General features: G+C 36.4%; 1 protein-coding gene across 2 annotated transcripts in view; it reads left to right on the top strand.

Moving 5' to 3' along the window:
* Nucleotides 1-7,168: 7,168 nt before the first annotated feature.
* LOC138321814 (semaphorin-5A-like) overlaps nt 7,169-26,261 on the top strand; it is a 131,902-nt gene continuing 112,809 nt past the window's right edge. Inside the window, exon 1 of one of the 2 annotated variants that reach the window (XM_069265795.1) lies at nt 7,169-8,070. The gene's annotated coding sequence lies outside the window, so the exon portion shown is untranslated. The remainder of the gene's footprint in view (nt 8,071-26,261) is intronic. The other variant, XM_069265794.1, reaches the window with a different exon arrangement.

The raw sequence follows: 26,261 nt of genomic DNA, 5'->3' as shown, positions 1-26,261 counted from the left end.
GGTTTCATCAAGGTGGTGTCCTATGGCTATGGTTTTTCTTGCGGGTGATGCCCTTGGTCATTATTTTAGATTCTAATAGGGCCATATATAAAACACCTTATCGACCTCAACAACGTATGAAAAGGGGGATAGAGTTGCCAACTTGGCTAAGACAGTCCAAAATTCTACCCCTTGTAAGCCTTCTATCTCTTGCATGGTAATGGTGTTTTTTCTCAGCTTACTCCAATTTTTCCCCACCTCCAAAACCTGGCATGTCCTTACATTATCCTTGCTAGTTGATAAAATTTGAAACAAATATAAACCAAACAAATATGTATGTATTACTTCTTTGTTAGATTGTAGATTCATGTGTGGGCATTTTGGTGTTGATGTCTGCATGCAGTAAGACTGCATCCATGCAGTCACAGTTGGTTGTCTGAGAATTATATACATTATACATATGCAGAAATTATGTTTGGCGATCACACAAATATAGTATTTCATTCTCCGCAAAATTGCAGACTTTAATGGTCAGTTGAAATTTCAGAGATTTATGAATGCTTTTATTTCTTGTAGGAGATGAGAGTGGATTAGCAAGACTTAAAGTAATAGATTATAATTTAACAATTGTAAAAAGCAATCAAGAAAATGACCATGCAAGTTTAAAATGCTACAATCGAAAATGTGGTCAATCACTGCAGCAAACTTCTGATGAAAAATGCTCAAAAATTCATCCTAAAAGAGCCTAAATGTATTCTTCAGGGGTAAATAAGTTAAGGATATCTGCTGCTATGCAACAGGGTGCACCGCTAAAGACATTATTATTCTTGATAAATAGATCAAAGCATTTTGGATATGTAAAATATACTGAATTTAAGTAATCATTCATTAATAAACAAGACAACCCCAATGAATATTTTGACACATCCATGGAGTATATTACCTTAAATTAACGAGATATATGCACATCATCTTGAAAAACTTGATCATGGCCATATTCAAATATGTGCTCTGATACAAGTATTTAACTGTAATAAATATATACAAATAGGCAAACTGTAATGAATATACTATGTATATATAAAAATCTATCAATAAAAATGATAGTTTAATGTTAGCCATGTGTTTTCTTTAGATGAGTGTCCCTGCAGTGAAGGATAAATACCTGTGAATTTATTAGTTTGTAAAGATTCCTCGTAATGGCGGGCACTTCATACAATTTGCGATGGATCCCGTAGAGATAGAGTGGGGTAACATGTAATGGTATTCAGCCAATGAATTGTCAGCATTCAGTACGTCGGAACCAATACAATTCTTTACATCTACTTGGTGTTCAGAACCAAGCCTTAAATTTGAAAAATACAAAACACACAGTAGATTATACGATCCGTATGATAAACCAGAGTTTATGTGTGTTGTGAATATTTACCGATATTTTTTAATAACAGTTTATAAAATTACATAACCAGACCTTAAAATTCTGTTGCTACAGCTGTGAAGTACGATATCTTTATCTTGTAAAATGGAAAATCTGATGCAGATAAATTTTCCAAATATAAACTCACTTAATCTTTGAATGGCACAACAAAGTGCTATATGTATAGTAATAATCCAGACTCAGACCTTGAGAAATTCTGACTAGCTTGAAATAGTAAAGCAGGCTAGGCTCTGTGTTCAGTTTGAAACTCTTTCTGGTTGTTATTTCTTTCCTTATTCTTACAGCTGGTGCCCAAAACATTTTGTTAATTTGGTAAAAACCTTATGAGGAATTAAGGGATGAATACCTTTGAAGGCTAGCGTAAATATCAGTTGCTAGATTTTATTGATACATTTTGTATTCTGAGTAATTAAAAAAGATAATATATTAATTTGAAAGTGATGTGGAATTTCTCGTGGTTTATATTATATTTGAATGAGTTTTATCCGTTCACAAAAGGTCTAGGCCTCAGAGACAGGCCTAATCACATGTTCACCCTTCACTCTCAGTGTTCACAAAAGGTCTAGGCCTCAAAGACAGGCCTTCACATGTTCACCCTTCACTCTCAGTGTTCACCAAAGGTCAAGGTCTCTAAGACAAGCCTTCACATGTTCAACCTTCACTATCAGTGTTCACTTAATGTCAAGGCCTCAGAGAGAGACCTTCACATCACATGTACAACCTTCACTATCAGTATTCACTAAAGGTCGAGGCCTTAGGGAGAGGCCTTCACATGTTCAACCTTCACTCTCAGTGTTCACTTAATGTCAAGGCCTCAGAGAGAGACCTTCATATGTTCAACCTTCACTCTCAGTGTTCACTAAAGGTCAAGGCCTCAGAGAGAGACCTTCACATGTTCAACCTTCACTCTCAGTGTTCACTAAAGGTCAAGGCCTCAGAGACAAACCTTCACATGTTCATCCTTCACTCTCAGTATTCACTAATTCGCTAAAGGTCAAGGCCTCAGAGAGAGGCCTTCACATTTTCAACCTTCACTATCAGTATTCACTAGAGGTCAAGGCCTCAGAGAGAGATTTTCACATGTACAACCTTCACTCTCAGTGTCATTAAAGGTCAAGGCCTCAGAGACAAACCTTCACATGTTCAACCTTCACTCTCAGCGTTCACAAAAGGTCAAGGCCTCAGAGGCAAGCCTCCACATGTTCAACCTTTACTCTCAGTGTTCACTTAAGGTCAAGGCCTCAGAGACAGGGCTTCACATGATTAACTTTCACTCATAGTATTAACTAAAGTTCAAGGCCTCAGAGACAAGCCTTAACATGTTCAACCTTCACCCTCGGTGTTCATTGAAGGTCAATGTCTCTGAGACAAGATTAACAAATGCTTTGACCCTCTGTAAAGTAGAGATCTTGGCTAGATATTCAACTTTCATTTTCTCATTCTGTTCACTTGTTCAACCTTCACTCTCAGTGTTCACAAAAGGTCAAGGCCTCAGAGGCAAGCCTTCACATGTTCAACCTCACTCTCAGTGTTCACTAGTCAAGGCCTCAGAGCAAGCCTTCACATGTTCAACCTTCACTCTCAGTGTTCAAGGTCAAGCCTCAGAGCAAGCCTTCACATGTTCAACCTTCACTCTCAGTGTTCACTTAAGGTCAAGGCCTCAGAGACAAGCCTTCACCTGTTCAACCTTCACTATCAGTATTCACTAAAGGTCAAGGCCTCAGAGACAGACCTTCACATGTTCAACCTTCACTATCAGTATTCACTAAAGGTCAAGGCCTCAGAGAGAGACCTTCACATGTTCAACCTTCACTCTCAGTGTTCACTAAAGGTCAAGGCCTCAGAGACAAACCTTCACATGTTCAACCTTCACTCTCAGTGTTCACTTAAGGTCAAGGCCTCAGAGACAAACCTTCACATGTTCAATCTTCACTTTCAGTATTCACTAAAGGTCAAGGCCTCAGAGACAAACCTTCACATGTTCAATCTTCACTTTCAGTATTCACTAATGGTCAAGGCCACAGAGACAAACCTTCACATGTTCAATCTTCACTTTCAGTATTCACTAAAGGTCAAGGCCTCAGAGAGAGACCTTCACATTTTCACCCTTCACTATCAGTGTTCACAAAAGGTCAAGGCCTCAGAGAGAGACCTTTACATGTACAACCTTCACTATCAGTATTCACTAAAGGTCAAGGCCTCAGAGACAAACCTTCACATGTTCATCCTTCACTCTCAGTATTCACTAAAGGTCAAGGCTTCAGAGAGAGGTTTTCACATGCTAAATCTTCACTTTCAGTATTCACTAAAGGTCAAGGCCTCAGAGAGAGATTTTCACATGTACAACCTTCACTCTCAGTGTCATTAAAGGTCAAGGCCTCAGAGACAAACCTTCACATGTTCAACCTTCACTCTCAGCGTTCACAAAAGGTCAAGGCCTCAGAGGCAAGCCTCCACATGTTCAACCTTTACTCTCAGTGTTCACTTAAGGTCAAGGCCTCAGAGACAAGGCTTCACATGTTTAACTTTCACTCATAGTATTCACTAAAGGTCAAGGCCTCAGAGACAAGCCTTAACTTGTTCAACCTTCACTCTCGGTGTTCATTGAAGGTCAATGTCTCTGAGACAAGATTAACAAATGCTTTGACACTCTGTAAAGTAGAGATCTTGGCTAGATATTCAACTTTCATTTTCTCATTCTGTTCACTTGTTCAACCTTCACTCTCAGTGTTCACAAAAGGTCAAGGCCTCAGAGGCAAGCCTTCACATGTTCAACCTGCAATCTCAGTGTTCACTTTAGGTCAAGGCCTCAGAGGCAAGCCTTCCCATGTTCAACCTTCACTCTCAGTGTTCACTTAAGGTCAAGGCCTCAGAGATAAGGCTTCACCTGTTCAACCTTCACACTTTCAGTATTCACTAAAGGTCAAGGCCTCAGAGACAAACCTTCACATGTTCAATCTTCACTCTCAGTATTCACTAAAGGTCAAGGCCTCAGAGACAAGCCTTCACATGTTCAACCTTCACTCTCAGTATTCACTAAAGGTCAAGGCCTCAGAGACAAGCCTTCACATGTTCAACCTTCACTCTCAGTGTTCACTAAAGGTCAAGGCCTCAGAGACAGGCCTGTCAGACCTTCACATGTTCAACCTTCACTCTCAGTATTCACTAAAGGTCAAGGCCTCAGAGACAAGCCTTCACATGTTCAACCTTCACTCTCAGTATTCACTAAAGGTCAAGGCCTCAGAGACAAGCCTTCACTGTTCAACCTTCACTCTCAGTGTTCACTTAAGGTCAAGGCCTCAGAGAAAAGCTCACTCACATGTTCAACCTTCACTCTCAGTGTTCACTTAAGGTCAAGGCCTCAGAGACAAGCCACTGTTCAACCTTCACTCTCAGTGTTCACTTAAGGTCAAGGCCTCAGAGACAAGCCTTCACCTGTTCAACCTTCACTCTCAGTGTTCACTTAAGGTCAAGGCCTCAGAGACAGCCTTCACCTGTCAACCTTCACTCTCAGTGTTCACTTAAGGTCAAGGCCTCAGAGAAAGCCTTCACTGTCAACCTTCACTCTCAGTGTTCACTAAGGTCAAGGCCTCAGAGACAAGCCTTAACTTGTTCAACCTTCACTCTCGGTGTTCATTGAAGGTCAATGTCTCTGAGACAAGATTAACAAATGCTTTGACACTCTGTAAAGTAGAAATCTTGGCTTGATATTTAACTTTTATTTTCTCATTCTGCTCTCTAAAATAAAAGGTGAGGTCTAAGAAGCATGCCTCTCATATATTCAATCTTTATATTCCCCATTCAATAAAGATCAGGGCCTCAGAAAGAATCCTGTCAAATTTTCAACATTTACTTTCACCATTAATAGAGATCATGGCCTCAGAAACCTCATGACTGTAAATGTTCAACCTTTTCTCTTCGGGTTCAATAAAAGTCAAGGCATCAAATCAAACCTGTCATGTATGTTCTACTTTTACTCTTTGCCCACTGATGATCTAACCTAGAAAAAACAAGATCCCCCTCCCCCATTAAAAAAGAAACAAAAAAACAAAATATCCTGCAATTAATTTCATGAGTGTTTAGTCAAGGCATAGAGTATTAGGAATAGGAGAACTTTATATCTTTATATTTTTATTGCTGCATACTACATATCACATTTATTCAATGCAGTTAAAATCTAACATTTCTTAATGCAAAACATTACAATACTGTGGTTGTTATGGAATACTTCCTATATTGCTGAGCCTACTGTTTTTATTGGTTGACCAGGTGCTGGTCACTGCAGTATGTCCTTTGTCCGCTGGTCAGTGTGTGATGTCCAGATGGAGCAATAAACATTGTGTAGTTATGTAACAATGCCTGGTCATAAAATTGAAATGTTTGGTGGGGACCATTGTCAAGATATTATCAGTTTAAGTACTGGGTGTATGTCAATGAGAGTAGAGATATCTGTAGAGAAGTACCTGCTAATGATTAGGTTTGAAAGTTTTACTTGTAAACTCCCAGACCATAAGTTAATGACAGGATTTTCCCAGCAGAATTCTGATTCTAGATTATCCCCCTCTAGTTTGAAACTATGTTACAGAGACAAAAAATGAATTAAGTTTTAAATTTTAGATTTTATCGATCATATTATTAATTTAGGGACTGGTAATGAGTCTAGTATTAATTACCTCCCTGTTATGCTAGTTACAGATAAAGTATATAAGTAAATACAGGTAAACTCTGGTGTTCCCTGGTCTTTATATACAGGTAAACTCTAGGTGGTCACTGGTCTGTATATACAGGTAAACTCTAGGTATTCCCTGGTCTGTATATACAGGTAAACTCTAGGTGTTCCCTGGTCTGTACATACAGGTAAACTTCAGGTTGTCCCTGGTCTCTATATACAGACGCTCTAGATGTTCCCTGGTCTCTATATACAGGCAACATCTAGGTGTTCCCTGGTCTCTATATACAGGTAAACTCAATGTGTTCCATGGTTTCTATATGCAGGTAAACTCTGGTGTTCCCTGGTCTTTATATACAGGTAAACTCTAGGTGTTCCCTGGTCTGTATATACAGGTAAACTCTAGGTGTTCCCTGGTCTCTATATACAAGTAACATCTAGTCGTTCCCAGGTCTGTATATACAGGTAAACTCAAGGTGTTCCCTGGTTCCTATATACAGGTAAAATCTAGATATTCTCTGGTCTCTATATTCTCTAAATACAGGTTAACTTTAGGTGTTTCCTGGTCTCTATATACAGGTAACCTATAGGTGTCCCCTGATCTCTATATACAGGTAAACTCAATGTGGTCCTCGGTCTTTATATATAGGTAAAATCTCTGTGTTCTCTTCTCTTTATATACAGGTAAGCTCTAGGTGTTCCCTGGTCTCTATATACAGGTAAACTCTAGATATTCTGTGGTCTCTTTATTATCTAAATACAGGTAAACTTTATTGCTAATCCTTGACCTCATATGCAGGTAACATATTGATATTCTATGACCTCTAAAGACAAGGTAAATTTACTGATATTTCCAGACCTCTGTATACAGGTAAACTTTACTGATATTCCTTGAGCTCTTTATACAGATAAGTACCTGTCATATCAGCATTGCCTCTCAGCCTATGTAACCTAAAAGGAGACACATGCTCCCTTCAGTACTAAACTCAAACATCATACAGAACAGAAATGTCATTCAAAGTGTTAGCACTGCCCACCCTCAAGTTTGACTCCCCTTTGTTTAAAGATCCTGACAGACTATCGGAGGGAGCGCAGACAAGTTTTAGACCTGTGTGTAGCCTTCCGTCAGCCAGACTGGCACTTTATATGCGCTAATAGTGGAGAAGTTTAATAGTTGGCTGCCTAGGCATGGGAGCCTATCACAGAGTCTAGGGACAGATGGAATAGTTTAAGGCTTAGCTTTTCAGCTGGTGTGTATGTGTCTGCTTTTTTTTATTGAATTGATCTGCATAATGATTGTAGCGATTTTTTACCACAAAATCTTACTGTTGGGAAAATTTGTATGCCGTTCAACAACACACCTGAGTTTAATATAATAGCAGTTGTCTGGGTGTCGTTGGGGGAGCGAGGACGGAAGAAACTCAGACTTTGGATATACTGAATACTTGACCAGTGGGCAAGTAAAGGAGATTACGACCCATTATACTTGTCCACAAGTGGATCTATGAAATCCGGGAGCTGATGGAAAAGTGTTACAACTTCAAATACTAAGGGGAGATTTCGGATATCTTAATTCTACAAGCCTATCTGCACTAGGTGAAGACCAGCACACGTCAGGATCAAAGTGGCATTAGTTTAAATCTGCGTGTTTTAATACACTTTCTGGGGCATGGTGACCGGTGAGGAAATATGAATATATAAGTTAAATACAGATGTGATCATTTTTCGTCAATCTGCAAAAAATTTGAGACAGCATGTTTTAACTAAATTGGCGTGTGGAATAATAATATTTTATTACAGGAGTGATTTCAAGGATCAATTTGACTTCAAGTTGGATTTATATTCAAGTTAAGTTGAAAAAAAACTCTTGTTATCACCGAGAGCTACGTTACAGGAATTTTAACGTGTTATTCGAGGATTGTGTTTTGGTTGTGTTTACCTTATAGAAGACAGGTGTTGGAGGCAAACGGGGAAAGTAGACCAGGTAAGAAGAATAGCTAATGAGTATTTTTGCGACATTATTTGTTCTGCGGGATGAAATCTAGGGCAAGTAAAAGTTTTATATATACATACGGTATATATGCTGGCTTCTGTCATTCGTGTCTTGTATAATATATTTACCTGTGGTGTTATGGGCAGTGAGAGGTGTTGAAAACGTTGTCTGAGTATAGATCTGGTCGGCTGAAGTTTGATGATCACATCAGCTTATATATAAGACTGTGGTTTTAGTAGACAAAGCATCATTAGGTAACTCATTAATAAACATAGTAATAAGATGTATTTATTAATTAATACAAAGTCAATATGAAAGGTAACTGTTAAACATTTAGGAGCACTGGGATGGTGAGGGCTGAGGCAAAAATCCTCTCTAAAGTGCATGTGGTATCTTAATTTATTTTAATTACAAAATTTACAAAATGATATATATGGATTGTATAATATTGTACCAAAAATACCCTATTTTAATTGTCTAATACATAAATGTACAATCATATAAAACTATAACATTAATGATAAAAAAGACTGTTTTGTCTAGTCTAGAGTTCTAAATTTATTTGATTTGGCTCTTTGATACTGGAGGCAAAATTGCTTGTTGAAGAATAAATTTTGCAAAAGTTAGATTATGTATTAAATATCTGATTTTCAACAGATTAATTAGATGTAATAATGAGTCAAAAGGCCCAAAAAATTCAAAACAGATCAAGACTTAAAGATGATTAGATAAATTAGGTAGCATAACCCCTTAAATCAAATCCAATTATTTATGACACAAAATTACCTGTAGTCACAAAGACATAAATGTACTGATGTCTGACTGCAATTCATTATGTAAATTAAAACGGTAATAATTGCTCTTCATTTATCTCTCATTTCTATTTCAAATTATGTTACGACGTAATGCTTAGGAATATATGTCAGTTCATCAAGACATAATCATACACTATGAAAGTTCAATGTGTATTGCTAATGCTGCAGTGGCGTTGAGGGAAACGATAATTAAATTTTGACATGTTGGGTTACAATTTGAAATTGGATGCTGTGATTTAGTGTCGGATACAGTTGTAGATTTTACCGATAGTACTTTTTAAGTAATTTCAATTTGTATGGCAACTGCTGTCAGAATTGAAACAATTATTGAAGAGATGGGGCTGTAGAATTTGTTGATGTATCGGTTTACGTTAGAGATAGCTTCCCAGAACCAATTTGGCCAAGACTATCGATACTTTTGAGAGATAAGGGGGAATCATTTGGGTGCTTTTGTTCAGGGTTTATCTGGTCAAATGTTTGAGGTTTACATAATTAGCTTCCAGAAGGATTCGGGTGTATTTTTGTGTGTTAATCTCGATCTGACGTTCACAATGACGTGGCAGCAAAGCGAGTGCATCTAGTCCACATCTGTTTGTTGTATATACGAGAGAAAAAAAACGTTAATTACCAACTGTTTTCGGTTCTTCGACTCTGTGGTTACCTAACTCTGCTAGGAGAACTCAGCTTTAATTCTCTGTCTTTACCTTCCAGCAAAGTCTTGGAAAACACCTGTTAGATTATCATTTTCTGATCTTCAAGTCTTGGGTACTCAAGATAAGATGTTCCATAACTCTTAATGACTTTATTATTCCAAGGGTCTGAATGTATTAAGTGTTCACACTTATATGATGTGCATATCATTATAAGCCTTTACTGTACCATTGTAATAAGGAAATAAAATGTTACACAAGTTGAGTTAGCTGGATTTTGAAATGCTGCAGACGTCTTATTGCTTAATTTTTACAAGATTTGATGGTAAATTAAGAATTAATGTATGTAAATAATAGGAGGATTAATGTGGTGCCAAGAGGTTTTGGCATATGCAAAATAAGCATGATTGTAATCTAACAAGGAATAAGGAAATAAGCATTCAGTCTAAGTAGGGGATGCACTTCAATCACCCCTAAAACATTATAATGGACTGTTCCAGCTTTTGAATCAGAAAGGTTCAAATGCATCTTCAGGGGTGAATGAGCTTAGCAATAAGATAGATTATTCAAATATCCAAATATACTTAAATAGTTTGGGGGGTGGGGGGTTGATGGGGGATGTAAAAGGGAGGCAACTCAACTCAAGAAAATGGAGGATTATGCAAAATATTGGCCACTTTTGGCCACATTCAATTAAGAACTTTTTCAGTGATGTACATGTTCATAATATCTCTATGACTGTCATAATTTGGTTTAAAATCTGAAAATGGCATTTATATTGTTATTTAAAAGTGTCTTTCATGAAATTGAGTAGAAAGTTTTACTCATGTATGTCCTGTCCTGTCCTGTTGTAGCTGTCCTCTTCTGCTCTCATAGTGACAGTGACATATTTTTGTAAATCTTAGATATATAGTTTTAATCTTAATGTGAAATAGACATTATATAATTGAAGACTTTACAATGATAGAGATTGTACAAATATAGGATTGACTTATAATTACAGTCAGTCCTAATTATCAGAAAGCTCTAAGTATACAAGCATTAGTATAGTTATTGATGTAGGAATACTTTCATCTTAAATACCTGTGGTTGGCCTTCTCCTATTAGTTGTATATAAATGTAAGTGTGAGTTTATATATACCCTCATTATATTTCTCTGTATACAAGATTGTGTGGTTTTGTACATTATAGTCTGTGCTAGTGTTCATTCACATAGGTCCCTCAGCCGCAGCACCAGCACTCGGAGCTAGCTACTGTAGTTGTATTTGAATAGCCATCGGCAGGGTTGTATTCATTCACTACTGCAAACCCAGGTTTGTAAGCTTGCACAAATTTTGGACATTTTTCAAACGGATTGAGAGACCTTGGTTCCATATCACAGAACATGGAAGCTTTTCTTTCTCAGAGGAGAAAATGTAACAGATACTGTATATTTTAAATACTTTTAAATTAAAAGACGTACAAAGCTTGATACAAATTTTACGTTGCATTAGAATTGAAATTATTTACATTGTAATGTGAGACAAGTTCATTTCCACACCTACTTGAGAATTTGTAGATAAGTAATTCAGGTGGCCTGCCCATATAGAAGTCTTATTGAAATAAAAGAGTTTAAAATATATTTCTAGGCCTTACTTTACTCATTGAGGAAAAATATAAAACAGATATTGGCAATTCAGCTGAAGTGTCCAGGGTTGTCAAAGTGCTCTATTTTGGATCATAATGAAGTGGCACAATTTTATGTTGTGTTTGGGGAAAAATATTTATAAAAAGGTCCTTGTATCTAAAAGTTTAAAAAAAAGATGGACGATGAACCTACCAGGTATGTCAGTAAACTCTAATATAATTGGCCGATTCATTAAATTTAAAAAGAAGGGGGAGATAATCTAGATCTACAGCTTCTTATATAGAAACAATTGAAGAAAAATACCTTTACTTGGATACTAAAATCTAGATATCAGACATTTTCATGGAGTAGGGAACAGTATGGAAAATTCATAAGCTGTATAGAAGCTAGATCCATTTCTGTAAAAGATAGAAAAAGAAAAGAAAAAGAAAAGAAAACCGATGATTGGGCATTTAGCCAGCTCGGTAAGAAATGTACCATTTGGTTTACAATTGTATCAGAAACGTGTACACAGCTTCAGATCTTCTCTTCCCTGTAATAACAAACACGGTGGGAATCTCAGCCACTAATACATCTCCGCTGCACCTGGAATAATAACGTTTTATTTACTATAGAGATTTTTTATCAGCCTCGTCTTGTTACGGTTCTGTGTTTTGTAGTAGGGTTTGTGTTTCTTCTGTTTGTACCCATAGTGGTACATACCTATACAGGTATACTTATCCTCGACTTGATCTGAGGACTGACATCCTCTAAGACTCTCTGAGCCAATCACCTATTTACATTGATTAACTGACCCTAGGTCCCTTGTGTCTGCAGGTCTCACTATATAATCTTAGCTTAGCTTGTATGACCCAGTCTAGTCCAAAGGACTTTAAGATCTCATTTTCTGGAGTCTTGACCATGCCATGTCCAAGTCTTGTTTCAGGACTTTTAAGCTGGCTACAACTCCTTTTTCATGGTCCTAACCATGCCAATTAATGTTCAAGTCTTGTTCCAGGACATTTACGAACTCATTTTTTATGCTCTTGACGATACTTGTATGACCCAGTCTTGTCCCAGAGTTTTAAGGGACTCATTGTTCATGTTTTTGTCTAAAAATATATCCTACTTTAGTCCCATAGTTTTGATGTATTGTCCATGGTTTTGACCAAGCAAGTATCATGATCCAATATTGCACCAGGGCTTTTAAGGTCTGATTTTCCGTGGTTTCAACTATTAATATCTAGGTAATATATTCATATTGTCATTTTCTGAACTGATAATACTGTACTCAAACGCTGCACAGGGGTCATGCATATTCATAAATATTGCTAAATCAAAAAGTTTTCCATCATGGAATAACTTAATTTCACTTTTTTTGAAGAAGAATAAACCCAAGGAGATATACTTTCTCGGTTCGCAAGAAGATAGAATTACTGAAGCCAGCTTAGCCTCCATTTCTGGGCTATTTACACACTAAGTAATCTTATAACTTAATATGTTGACAGTTTAATACATGTACAAGGTTATATGCGATACTAAACCTTCGCATGGCCTCTGTAGGATTCGTTAATCACCACACCTTTCCAGTGTACAGGTGAGACCCAATGACATTAAAGGGTCGTTACCATTCCCCTTCTCTAGATAATATCACACCTACCAGCTAGGTTACACTTCTTCCAATAGAAGTGGAGCATGGAGAAAATTTTCACAGATTATTGCGAATCTTTCATTTTCTGAGATGACTTATTTTCAAGATTCGTCCTCCAAAGATTCTCATGTGAAAGTTCAATGAGTTGTAAAGTGATATATAAGAATTCTCGGCCAACTTAATTGCTGCTATTGCAGATTATAAGAAAAGCTCAAATCTCCAGAGTATATATAGATCTAGCTTAAATCTCCAAAGATTAGAGCTCACAACTCCAGAGAATAGAAAGCTCATATCTCCAGAGCATAGAGAGAGCTCAAAACTCAAGAGCACAGAGAGAGTTCTGAGCATAAATAGGGCTCAAGTCTCCAGAACATAGAGAGAGCTCACAACTCAAGAGCACAGAGAGAGTTCTGAGCATAAATAGGGCTCAAGTCTCCAGAGCATAGAGAGAGCTCACAACTCAAGAGCACAGAGAGAGTTCTGAGCATAAATAGGGCTCAAGTCTCCAGAGCATAGAGAGAGCTCACAACTCAAGAGCACAGAGAGAGTTCTGAGCATAAAAAGGGCTCAAGTCTCCAGAACATAGAGAGAGCTCACAACTCAAGAGCACAGAGAGAGTTCTGAGCATAAATAGGGCTCAAGTCTCCAGAACATAGAGAGAGCTCACAACTCAAGAGCACAGAGAGAGTTCTGAACATAAAAAGGGCTCAAGTCTCCGGAACATAGAGAGAGCTCACAACTCAAGAGCATGCATTGAGAGAGCTTAAATATTCAGAGCATAAAGAGAGAGCTCAAATCCTCAGAGCATATAGAAAGCTCAAGACTTCAGAGCTTAGAGAAACCTCAAGCTTCCAGGAAATAGAAAATGGTTATGTCTCCAGAGCATAAAGAGAGCTTAGAGAGCTCTGAAATCTGTAGAAAGGCTATGACTTCATTATTGTGTTCTTATAGAGCTCACATTTCCTGACAGCATAGTGAACTCAAATCCCTAGAGCATGGAGAGCGACATGCCTGTTTTCTACATGCTGTGTCTGTAACATTTCAAACATAATAGGTTTATAAAGACTCATAATATTGACAGAGCAGTATTGCTCACAGCTTCTGAGAGAGGGATGACAGGTCGGGTCAAAGGTCAGGTCAATGGTCAAGTCGAGAGTGTGATGTATCTGTATCATCACCTTTCATCTTCTCTAAGCTCAATCTCAAACTTATGTTTTAAAAAGTTAATGATGTGTATAGGAAATAGACTACCCATCACCCCTACAGGTAAAGTGGAGTGTGCTATTTCAAAAAGATTGGGTAAACTCAATACATTAAAAAGGAGGTTAGATTTATTTTAATATAAAATTTCACTGATGTATCATATATGTGTGTATTTTTATTTTAAAGCAATTTTAAATGCATGTACATACTTTCAACATTTGAAATTTGATCCCTTCAATGTAACTCAATAATATAGAACTACCAAAAATAAACTTTTCATTGGTAATTTTTATTTCAAATGTGTTTAGTATTCCAGGTCATCTATACCTTAAGTGCGATAGAAAAAACAAATGAAGTTATTTAACAGTTACCATATTTGACCCAATAAATGCTGGATGGGTATCCCAATAAGCATGCCTTCTTATTAAGGCCTTAATTTCTCTGAACTCTAAAAATATAAGCTAAAAATATGAAAACTTTTTCATATTGATTCATGGCTTATTTTTTGCAATAATATGTTACAATTTACAATTGTTAAAAAAAAAATAAAACCTGTTAAGACTCTCACACATTACAACTTGAGCTGATTTCAAGTTTAAGTATTGCATTCCTTTTTGAAATGTTTGACTGGAATGTATTGTAAAGGAAAGGATTTAAGACTATTCACTGACATCACCAGATACAACAAATAACTGGGGTGCATGCTGTAGATTTATTCTAACAAGGTAGATCTATCTGGTATCTGGCCTGGTGGTCTGTGTACTAACCTCCCTAATACCTCTGTACACAGACACAACATTACATAAACCCTGACTTCGGGGTAGCCTCGCCGATCTGGGGCATCGCCGCGTTTTATTGAACTATAATTCACAAACGTTAAAGGTTTCTGTTCACATACCTTTTCTATACCCTCAATAAGTCATCAGTGTCTCGGTAGATCTGCAAACAGACTGCTCAAATAGACCTGATAGGAAACCCAAATATTGCTTTTGTGGAATTTATTTTTGATTGGTCAGTAAGGGGAAATGATTTAGCTCGTTGACTGGGACGACTGTTTATGTAAATAATGGATATAACTTTCATTACAATCGGTGTGTGGTATTATGTAGGTCCTAATCATTTTCTCACTGGTAACTATGGCAGTTTGTTTTGTACTGACAGACATTGTCAATTTCTGTTTGTCAATTTCTGTTTCTATTTTAAACTGGGTGTTATCTCTATCAATTGGTCCCCCAACCCTAGTTGCTTTTAATTTCATTGCCCATTGAAAAAGACATTGAACTCTGCTGATTCAAAAGCTGGAATAATTCATTAGAAATTTTCAGGGGTGAATGAAATAATTTGTAAATCATTTGTTGTTGTTAAGATTTGTTTTGAATTCATATGGTTTATGATGGATATAACGGGTAATAGCTATAATAATAGGGAGCTGGGGTTAGTATACACTTATTTTGTAACATGTTCTAGATAGGAAGGGAATTTTACATTTCTTTTGGGCTAATCTGTATTATGTTTGGACCTAATTAATTATGAAAACTATGTATAACAATATAAGGCAAATGGGAGATCCCTGCAGCCTTCCTATAGGAAAAATATATTTGTACATGAATATGGGTTTACATTAGTGTTTTTTTCCACTTATAGGTAAATTAATTTCTTAAATTTGACCTAAACTTGATTTAGGCTAGCAAGGCTTTCATATTGTTTGTTTACAAATGTCCCATGTCTATAGCATTCTGAGTTATGAGTCCAGCGCAGCTATTAGACTATTTACCCATAAACTGATATAAATAAATTCCGAACTGTAATAAACATGTGTGGGCTTAATATCACACAATTAAACATTGTCTGGCAGAAATGATACAATATAAAAATTATTTTTCACAGAGAATGTTTGTCTGTGTATAAAAATATAGCTGCAAATAGTAGTTTTGATGGTAGTATTATGTTTCGTATCAGGAATAAAAAATTAGATTATTCTTCTAAAATAACGTCAATGTTTTTGTCTTGTGACTTCAAAAAGATATGAAACAAATAATTACCTGAGGTTAATTGAATAAATAAAATGACCCACATTTATGTGTAGTCAGGGTGTGGATGCCATTCTGACATATGAATGGGTCTTATTCGGATTGTTCCTGTATTAGGACATCAGTCGCGTAATTATCCGATTGCATGCTGTTTACCTGTGTATATTTATTTGTGATCATTTAACGGACAAAGGCTTTAATTCATGAAAATGTAACTACAATTGTGTTACATTAGTGTCAAAGCCACAAAGACCCAACTTTTAAATTCAATCTCTTTTTAATTGTATAAATTTTTTATTTTGTTCCTGTTACATTCAATCTAAGGGTGTCCAAAACAATCATGAAGGAACTTGATCACAATGCTCTGTTTTGTGGTTTGTTTTTAGGAATGAATAGAAGTAGTATTTTAGTAATCATCTAATTAAATAATTACCAATCTTAAATAATATTCCCATGATGAATTATAAACAACAAATACAATTTTGAATTGATTTGTAACAGGTAATAAAATTAATTATAGACAAATGTTATTAACAATATCAGAACTGTTCCTTTAAAAATGTATATCACTTTGAAATACATTTGCAAAGGTCAAGGATGTTTAAGTTCGTTAGTGAAATGAATATTAACATAACAGATATTTTTGGGAAATGTTTAATGTTACTCAAAAAAACTATTCAAATGCATTATGGGTTATGTTTTAAGAAATAAAAAAATACTGATAATGAAGAAGAAAAGGTAGATAAATGACTAATAATTTAACATTTCACTAGATATTAAGGGAAGATAAGCAGAAAAATGAGACATTTTATCATAACCATAGCTGATGCCATGTGACCATCAACATTTACTCCTAAAATATAAAAAAAACTTAAATATTTTTTTTATTAAAACCACCCATAGTAGGTCATCTTTAAAGTTCAATTGTACTTTTAATGTATTTGAATATTTTAATAGATCTACAAACAATGACTATAAGTGTATCTATTTCAGCCGTTGTAAACATTCCGGAGGACGCAGTGTATCGATGACGGCGTTGGGTGTCATACGTCAGTGTATCTATTTCAGACCACATGTCAGGTTTCTTAATTGTCAATAAATACCTGTCTCATCTCCACAGGTGTGATCTGTGTCTCCGTTAGACCGCTGTACCTTAACGGTCTCTTTAAAACATCAATTAACATACCTGTACGTGGTACAAATCCTATAAACACATTAAAACTTAACGGATTTTCATGGAATTTTAATGGAATTTCAATCAAATAGTTCAGTTCTTTCCTTTGATCTTTCAGCGTTTCTTTGTCTCCAACTGAATTTGTTTGCTGTAAAGAAAAAAAGGAAGAAAACATAAATGACATAAAGCAGAAGCACTTCAGTGAATATACATACTTAACACAGACCAAATATACAATACAGTGGTGTCAGTTTCACAGACAGATCTTGTATCAATATTGATTTAAAGTGTAATATCAAGTAATCTTCAAATATGTATAAATAGTGGACTGTGGGAAGCCTTAAATGAGACTGATTAATAGCAGGCAAAAAAGAGAGTGATTATCAAACATCGGGAGAGCTGGTAGGCTTTGATCAAAGGGTTTGCCCTCATAGTGATAGTCACTGACCATTCAATCTCATCCCCTCATTAACGGGTAGGTAGAATTGTGGGAGTGGTCAGCAGAGATAGATTGACCAGATACTGTGTCCCAGTGGTCAGTTTCAAAGCTAACTTTGGCCTCAGGTGGCCATAATTCTTCACAATTAACACCAAAAAAAAATTACAGGACATTTTAGAACAGTCATTGCCTGTGACCCTGTGAGTGTAAGATAGGATGTATGTTGGCTATGACTCGGTTTTAAGAATTCTGTTAATCTTTTCTTAATAGCCCAGATTAAATTTGTGTTAATCTGTTATGGCTGCCGTCAAAACACCCGCCTGTCATTATAAGATGTAAATATTGATATCTTCGGTTTCTCACAGACGTCTGGTAGACACAAGGACTGCTGTTTTAGAAGGATTATAGACGTGATACCATGTCATTTTCTGGAGTGATGTTGTATGTACATTTATGTAATTTGCCATAATTCTCAAACGTTAAAAGGCATGATCAACAGACAATCTAGATACACAAATGCAAAGTTACTCACTTACAAAATTGTAACATTAAATATGGCAGAAAGCCACGTATAGATGGTTATTTTTCGCAGGCAGGATAAGTTTGCAGTACATTGCTATGATCGAAAAAAAATTGAAATGAATTGATGGAGAAAAACCCCTGATCAGCGGTCAGTACCTGGCAACTGCCCCACAAGGGATTTGAACTCGTGACCCAGAGGTGGAAGGCTTGTAGTGATGTCGTGAAATCTTAACCACTCGGCTACGACTATCCCACCAATTAGTAGACATCCTTTCTACCTCTCTCCTCGTATGCAGTATATAGACATTGCCTGGTTAAGGTTAGTGGCCACGGGTGGATGTACCAGGATGTTTTTGGTTCATAGTGTGGTTTATATATAAGATAGATATTGTCTGGGCATGGTTGGTGGCCGTGGGTAGATCTACCCTGATGTCTGTTGGTGGTGTGGTGTACACAGTATAGATATTCTGTGGGCATGGTTGGTGGCCGTGGGTAGATCTACCCTGATGTCTTTGGTAGGTGATGTGGTGTACACAGTATAGATATTCTGTGGGCATTGTTGGTGGCTGCGGGTAGATCTACCTAGATGTTTTTGGTTAGTGGTGTGGTGTACACAGTATAGATATTCTGTGGGCATGGTTGGTGGCCGTGGGTAGATCTACCCTGATGTCTGTTGGTGGTGTGGTGTACACAGTATAGATATTCTGTGGGCATGGTTGGTGGCCGTGGGTAGATCTACCCTGATGTCTTTGGTAGGTGATGTGGTGTACACAGTATAGATATTCTGTGGGCATTGTTGGTGGCTGCGGGTAGATCTACCTAGATGTTTTTGGTTAGTGGTGTGGTGTACACAGTATAGATATTCTGTGGGCATGGTTGTGGCGGCGGGTAGATCTACCCTGATGTTTTTGGTTGGTAGTGTGGTGTACACAGTATAGATATTCTGTGGGCATGGTTGGTGGTTGTGGGTGGATCGATCTACCTAGATGTTTTTGGTTAGTGGTGTGGTGTACACAGTATAGATATTCTGTGGGCATGGTTGTGGCGGTGGGAAGATGTAGTCTAACTGATGTCTTTGGTTCAGGTTGTGTAATATATATATAGTACAGATATTCTCTGGGCATGGTTGGTGGCCACGGGTGCACCCTGATGTCTTTCTTTGGTGTCGTGGCATAACTCTGATGTCCCCGAGATAGTAGTGTTGGTACAATGTCGTAACAGCTCTGCAATCTGCAGTACTTATCACACCAGGGAGGGAGTACCTGTGTGTAATAAATCTGAGGACAATGATAATGGGATTAGCGACCTGGTGTTATACCAGGGCTATCACTACAAAGATAGATGTTATCACCGAAAACTTTCTCTCAAGTACTGGAGAACACAACATGGCAGGGCTTGTTAGGCCAAAACATATAAACATGTGGTTCAGAAATACCCACCAACTAGGTTTGATTCTGGAATCTTCTCTTGGTTATATAAAGAGTCATATTTAAAAAAAACAGAGATGTGTTCAAAAAGACATTGACACAAACGAAAAAATATTGAAATTCAGGATTTTCTGTTTAAGATACAGATAAATAAATTTGCTTCAAAAATTGACAAATTTGAAACGTGAAGCAGTATTTCCATAAGTTTGGCCTTAGGGAATGTTTGAGACTAATTTGATTAGAGAAGTAAAACACTATCAGATTGTAGAGATAGTATTGGGGGTGTTGTCTTTCTGTAAGGCCACTGGTGCTATCAGGATCCTTACAGCAATCTGCCCTCCAAATCACCAGATCAGCTGGCAGTTTTTTTCTCCGGCAGATATCACTGCAAGTCAGATTTGTTGTGTTGTTCATGTCAAGATGAAATTTGAACCAATGTTTGGATTAAGATAAAGAATTTCTGTGTTTGTGATTAAAATCAAATCAAAGTACAACTGTAAACAATCCATTGGCAAGGTAGCTGTCCCATATTGGCTTCAAACTATTAGTCGACCCAGATGTGGGTATCTGGGTCGATTTAGTAATAAGATGATGGACACCTTAACCAATCAGCCACCATGGCCCTCACTAAGTATGGAAGCTTGATAATTTCAATAATGCTTCTAAATAGTTCTCTTTGTAGAAGTTTTTGAAATAGCAGACAGGCTTAGTTCATGTTAATTTTATACTTGTACAACTGGTCGGCTGAATCTTCTAGTACACAAAACACCTGTCTTAATGACCACCTCTGTATAAAGACCACCTGTTTAATAAGACCACTCTCTCAGGGTCCCAAATGTTCGCTTTCAACACAATTTGACCTGTGTATAAAGACCACTTGGTGATATAGACCACTTGGTGATAAAAACCATCTTTTTTCGTGACCCCTGGGCAGTCTTTATTGGTTTTACTGTATTCGACTGAGAAACAAAAACAATCAAGACTAGTTTTAGTAATGTTTTTATATCTGGTGGCCAATCTCTACTGGTTCCAATACATTTGAAGGTTTTTGGAGTTTAGGTGAGAGGGTTTGGCAGGTAACCAAAGAAGATATTTAATATACAAACGATGATGATGGAATAAGGCAGCAATAAGGAATGTTATCCGTGCTAGTATTATTGAGGTATCAGATGATTCTAGGTCATCCCTTTATCAAAGGCTTACTGCATTTAAACGAGGGCATTATATATCCGACTTTTACTGTACGAGAGAAATTGTTTCTTTCAAGATCTTAATGAAAGTTTCTTTGAGAATGTAAACGTCTCTAATTTGACATCTCGCCCTGTTCTTGGCAGGTTGTATTCTGGTGTTATTGGATCAAGTTTCGGAAGTTTTTTTATTTGCATTGTAACCGCTAGTTCATAGATATATATATAGAGGGCTGGTTTTATGCAAAGTGTGCCCCCTAGTCGGCAGCTTTATGACAAGTTAGTTTTTACACACACATATTACATAAAGTCTCGTGTGTATACATAGCAGCCTGCACAATGTTATAACCATTTAATGTCTTCCTCAATCCAACACAATACACACGTAGAACATGCTTACCGTTGTCAATGTGGAAACCAGGGTCTACCAGGTTTATGAATAATAACATATGTCTTTGTTATTTGTCTGGGTACACACACAGATATAACAGCTTTAGATTCTTCCGAAGTCATAACAATTCAAAATATTTCACTCATATTTTTTCGGCCATCGCGAGAGAACATTGTAATGTTAACCAATGGGTTGTATGGTTATTGACCCATCGCGTCCCGTCCAGATTTCATTTGGAAGTTGATGCATTATTTAAGTTATATTGCTGATGATTCTGATTTTTGTATTGGCATATTTCATTGAAACATATAGGATTCTAAGTATAATTTGATTTAAGCTAGTATTGTAAGGTCAAATATCTTATAAAGCCAGATTTTAACATTACATGACCACACACAACACCCTAGCAACTCTTGCACATGTATCGTAAGAAATTTGACTGGAACAGTTATAGATATATATCGGGGTAGTCACCCTGAAATTGAAAATGCAAATTCTTGTAAGATTGTCTTTCCTCGATACTTATCAAATAAGCTGGATCGGCTTACTGTTTATTTGAAATTCAATACGTCACAGAAAGTCAGTTTTATAAGGTAAGCGTTCTCACACCGGTCATCAGACGTGTGTGTGTGGGTAACACTACCCCGCACCTATTAAGACATCTAAAGGGGCCGATATGGGACGCCTGTCTACGCCAGGGCTTGTGTCCTCCCCAATGTGTCCCGTTGTTTATTACGCTTCCCGACTCATTTTATTGTCGTTGAATGACAAAGCAACAAATATCCTTGTTTTATTTGAAAAGAATTTTTTTAGTTCTAAATGTCGATTTATTACGTCGTAAATTAGCACATACAGTTCCTGCACGGATTAGTAATTCTTCAGGTCAGATTTTCTTTAAAGTTGTTTGTGTCTTCATTCATACGACTGAATCAATAAATATAATTATTGTATAAATATCTATGTGATAAAAAATATGGAATTTGAATTAGATTGTTAATATAGTTGTAATTTGCGACAAAGAGTTGATTTTACTTGAATGAGATTGTTTCGTTGTAGTTGGCGACAAAGAGTTGATTTTAGGTTACATGATCTTACGGGGTAGTAGCTATTGGCTCGGACCAATAAGCAACAGTCTTGACCAATTTGAAGATTAATTTATTGACTTGTATTTGAACACAGGCAATATGGTAATGCAAAGGTTTTGTTTTAAAGCCTCCTTTAAAACACAAACCTCTTTGGAAGGAAAATTATATCTTGGATATAATCTTTTATTATGGGATCTTGCACCTCTTAGAAAGGTAGTCAGATAACAAATCTCTCAGGAATCAATCTTGCATCTCGGAGAGGAAATCTCTCATGATGGGGAAATGCACCTCTAATGAAAGTCTTGCAAATCAGATAGCAAATCTCTCACAAACTAATTTTGTATCTGAGTTGAAAGATCTCAGGAACTGATCTCTCAACTTGTTTACTAAAAATAACATACCTGTCATTATTTCATCTTACACCTTATTTTTTGCCAGCTCTTGATTCTAAGACATCCAGTAAGTCAAAGGTCAATACAATAGGTCAAAGTTCATATACTATCAAGATGTGATGCACCTTTTAGGTCGAATGTCAGAAAATTGATAACAGGCATAAGATTAGGCAAGTATCAAAGAAATTGGGGAAAGGTTAAGGTAATGAAATGGGGTGCTGCAATATCACAAATCCTAAAGGTCATATGAGATTAGTATATGTCAAAGGTCAAATCCATAGACAATAAGTTGTGTTTATTGTTGGAAAATATTGTTTTGCCTTCAGTGTAACTATTTTCATTCTACTATATATAGATCCCTAAAGGAAAAACTTCATGAAAATTTTTCATAATATCTCTAAAATGTCCCAAGTTTGACCTTCATGATAGAGGCCACTGGGACTGCAAGATGTTTGAAAACTCATTGACCCCTAAAATTCATAATGAATTCTTCTAACCTTTGAATTAAAAGAGTTCAAATGTGCCTTCAGGGGGGGATGAGTTAAATCACCATGATTATAATATTATATGTTTTAACAAGATACTTTTGAAGAAAGTAACTTTTTAGACTTATCATTCTTAAAGATGTTTATTTGGGCAAAGCAAATTACCCTGTACATGTATTGGGTGAAATGATATGTAAAGAACAGTGATTTAATTAGATGCTAGTTTGTGTATGGCACTGTTCAATCTCTACAATATTAGAATGGTCACTTAAGTTTTGATCTGTATGGTACTGTTCAGTCTCTACAATATTAGCATGGTCACTAAAATTTTACTTGATTATTTCCGACTCTATATAGACTTGACTGATTCTAAGTTTCAAACCAGGGGGAGATAATCTAGTAATGAAATTCAAGAAGTTTGGATTTGGTGGCCAGTCGAAGTACACTGGAAAGGATATATCATCTTAAGTGTTTCCTTGAATCTAGATCTGTGAATGAGAGTTACATTAAGTACCTGAGACATTTAAAGACCTAAGTACCAGAAATAGCTGTAGGCACGTACATTATTGTGTTGTTCACATCAAAGAAAAGTACTTTCTCTCATTTTAAGAAATATGAAGTATTCTTAATAATTAATGCCATCACTTAAAACCATTTCAAAAGCGTACACCAAGGTTTTGAATGACAAACTGATATAATTGTTAATATTACTAACAAGCTAACTTGTCAGACATTTAAAATGCTGATTGTGTCGAATAGGTCTCTAAAACATTTTCTATTACAATGGCTGGCTTGTTTGTACATCTTTAACTCATTCAACCCTGAAGACACAATTAGACTCTTCTAAGTCAAAGACTAGACCAGTCCATTATGAAATTTTAGGGGTGAATGACTCAGTTAGCTAGGTCAGAACTAAAAAAAGGGGCAGAATAGGACCAAAATTCTTATATTAAAGAAACTATGTTAAAGGTTTTTATTCTATACAACAGGCAGTTTGATGACTGCATGCGATCTAATTACTAATAACTAATTCAGAATTTATTTTCGTTTTTCCTGTTCGCAATAATTGTAAGCGGAACAGTTATGGCTGTGTACTTTGCGATTGTGACAAATTGATCGCTCTAATTTCTTGTTTGCATGGTTGATTTAAAATGCAGTGTTTCTCATTGGGCTGATTTATTCAATAAAGTCGCAGGTCACTTGAATATTTAATGAAATTTAATTAATTGTCATTGTGGGTTTTAATTAGGTGCGAGAAAGTGATCAAAATGGACTTTAAGTGCTTCTGGAGGTTTCCCTCTCCATCTGTACATATCACACGACAGAGTTCTCCGAGAGTTACATCACCGACAGGCTAGCCACTCATCAATTTCAAGCTTGACTCGTCACTTTTGAATTCATTCGGTTTTAAATGGATAGGGTTTGTTTAGAAGCTAATTCCAAATGATGAGTCAAAATTTCCAACATTCTGGATCAAATTTGGTGCATTTTAGTTGACTCAGAAGCAATAAGACCATGCAGTTAACCTTTTAATTGATAGTTGCGTCTGCTGAGTGAAACACAACATTCTGCAGAAATTCTTCATTCTGGCAAAATGTAAATTTTGCTGGTGCTTATTGTATTGCATTTTAAACATGTATGGAGAAAATGATGCAGCAAAAATTAACATTTAGAAAGACTTTAATTATTTAAAATATTTTAGTCCAATGTGAATTTGATAAAAGAAACTTGTATATATTACAAATGATATGTTGGAATTTTGATTGAAGACCTTAGATTTGAAAAAGGTAAAAAAATATCTGTCTGGAAAATCTGAACCTCCTCAAAAGATTGTTGATGTACAGCTTTTCTTGTATCATATGTTTGTATATTAAAAGTTTTTTTAAGATACGAAGAATAAAATATACATATTATATAGAATGAATGAGGCAGATACGTTGCAATATGTTCCTTTTCATTGCGAAGGTCTAGGAAAGATTCCAGCCTTATAGATATTCAGCGGCACAATTTCACCACAGTGTGCGTTTTGTCATTCGCAGACACATTCTATTTGTCATCACCCGTTTTAAGTAGGCTCGGGGCTTTATGAATATTCATCAAGGGCAAGTTCTCTAGGTCATATATACCCCAGCTTGCTTCAGTGAATGACATTCAGAAGCTGGTGATGACTTGGACTTTATATAAAATTCTCCTGTCCATTAGGGGGAATACCTATAAGGTATATATACGCTGACTGCAGGGGTGATGGTCTAGCTACTGTAACATGTGTATCACAGATCCTTATTAGTCTGTCCCCAGATGTAATCAACATCTGTCCCTCCCATCCTCTAATGAACATCTTGTTCCCACGATTGTCTCATATTTCTTAAGATCAAATACAGGTGTGTCCTCGAGCTCACGTCATATATAACCGATGTTTCTAGGTTATAAGACCTATCACATCCTCCTATTAAGTGGACCCTGAAGATTGTCATATCCATTGATATCATCATCTTCTCTTAATTAGAACAAGATTGTACATTCCTGAATAAGTTACTGATGAAATTTCATTACCATATTCGACCTAATAAGCGCCCAGGGCATTTAGAAAACTGAAAAAAATGAAAAGATTGATGCTTATTAAGACGAAATTATTGCAAAAAACAAAGTGCAAACCTATACAGTTTTGATAGTTTAAGTCTTTATTTACGTCGAGGCAATTGAAATTGAGGGATCAAATTGGAGAGGGGTGCTAACAGGGACATGGACACTTATTGGTTCTAATACGGTACTTTCTCTATAGGCTTCATCAACTATGCTGATGCATGTTACAAATAACCAGCTCATGTCATATATAATCGATGATTCTAGGTTGTAATCATATGTCAATATGTTTCTCCATCTGTAGTTTTCTTTTTTCTCAATTAACCTTGATGGAAATTATCAGAAATAATTATTTTCTTGAATAGGAATTATGTAAAAAGTCATTTAGTTTCTATGGCAACACATCAAATCATATTATGAAGTGTTGTGAGACTATCACCTTATTCCTTGGTCCTCGATACAGATAGAAGGATATATTCAAGAAACTTGAGCCGATGAGTATATAAAGATGTTTGTGTAAATGAGATAACTCTCTCTTCCTC

The sequence above is a fragment of the Argopecten irradians genome, chromosome 4 (assembly GCF_041381155.1).
Source record: "Argopecten irradians isolate NY chromosome 4, Ai_NY, whole genome shotgun sequence".
Lineage (NCBI taxonomy): Eukaryota > Metazoa > Mollusca > Bivalvia > Pectinida > Pectinidae > Argopecten > Argopecten irradians.
The sequence above is the reverse complement of the archived record's forward strand: the minus strand, read 5'-3'. Positions and strand labels throughout refer to the sequence as shown.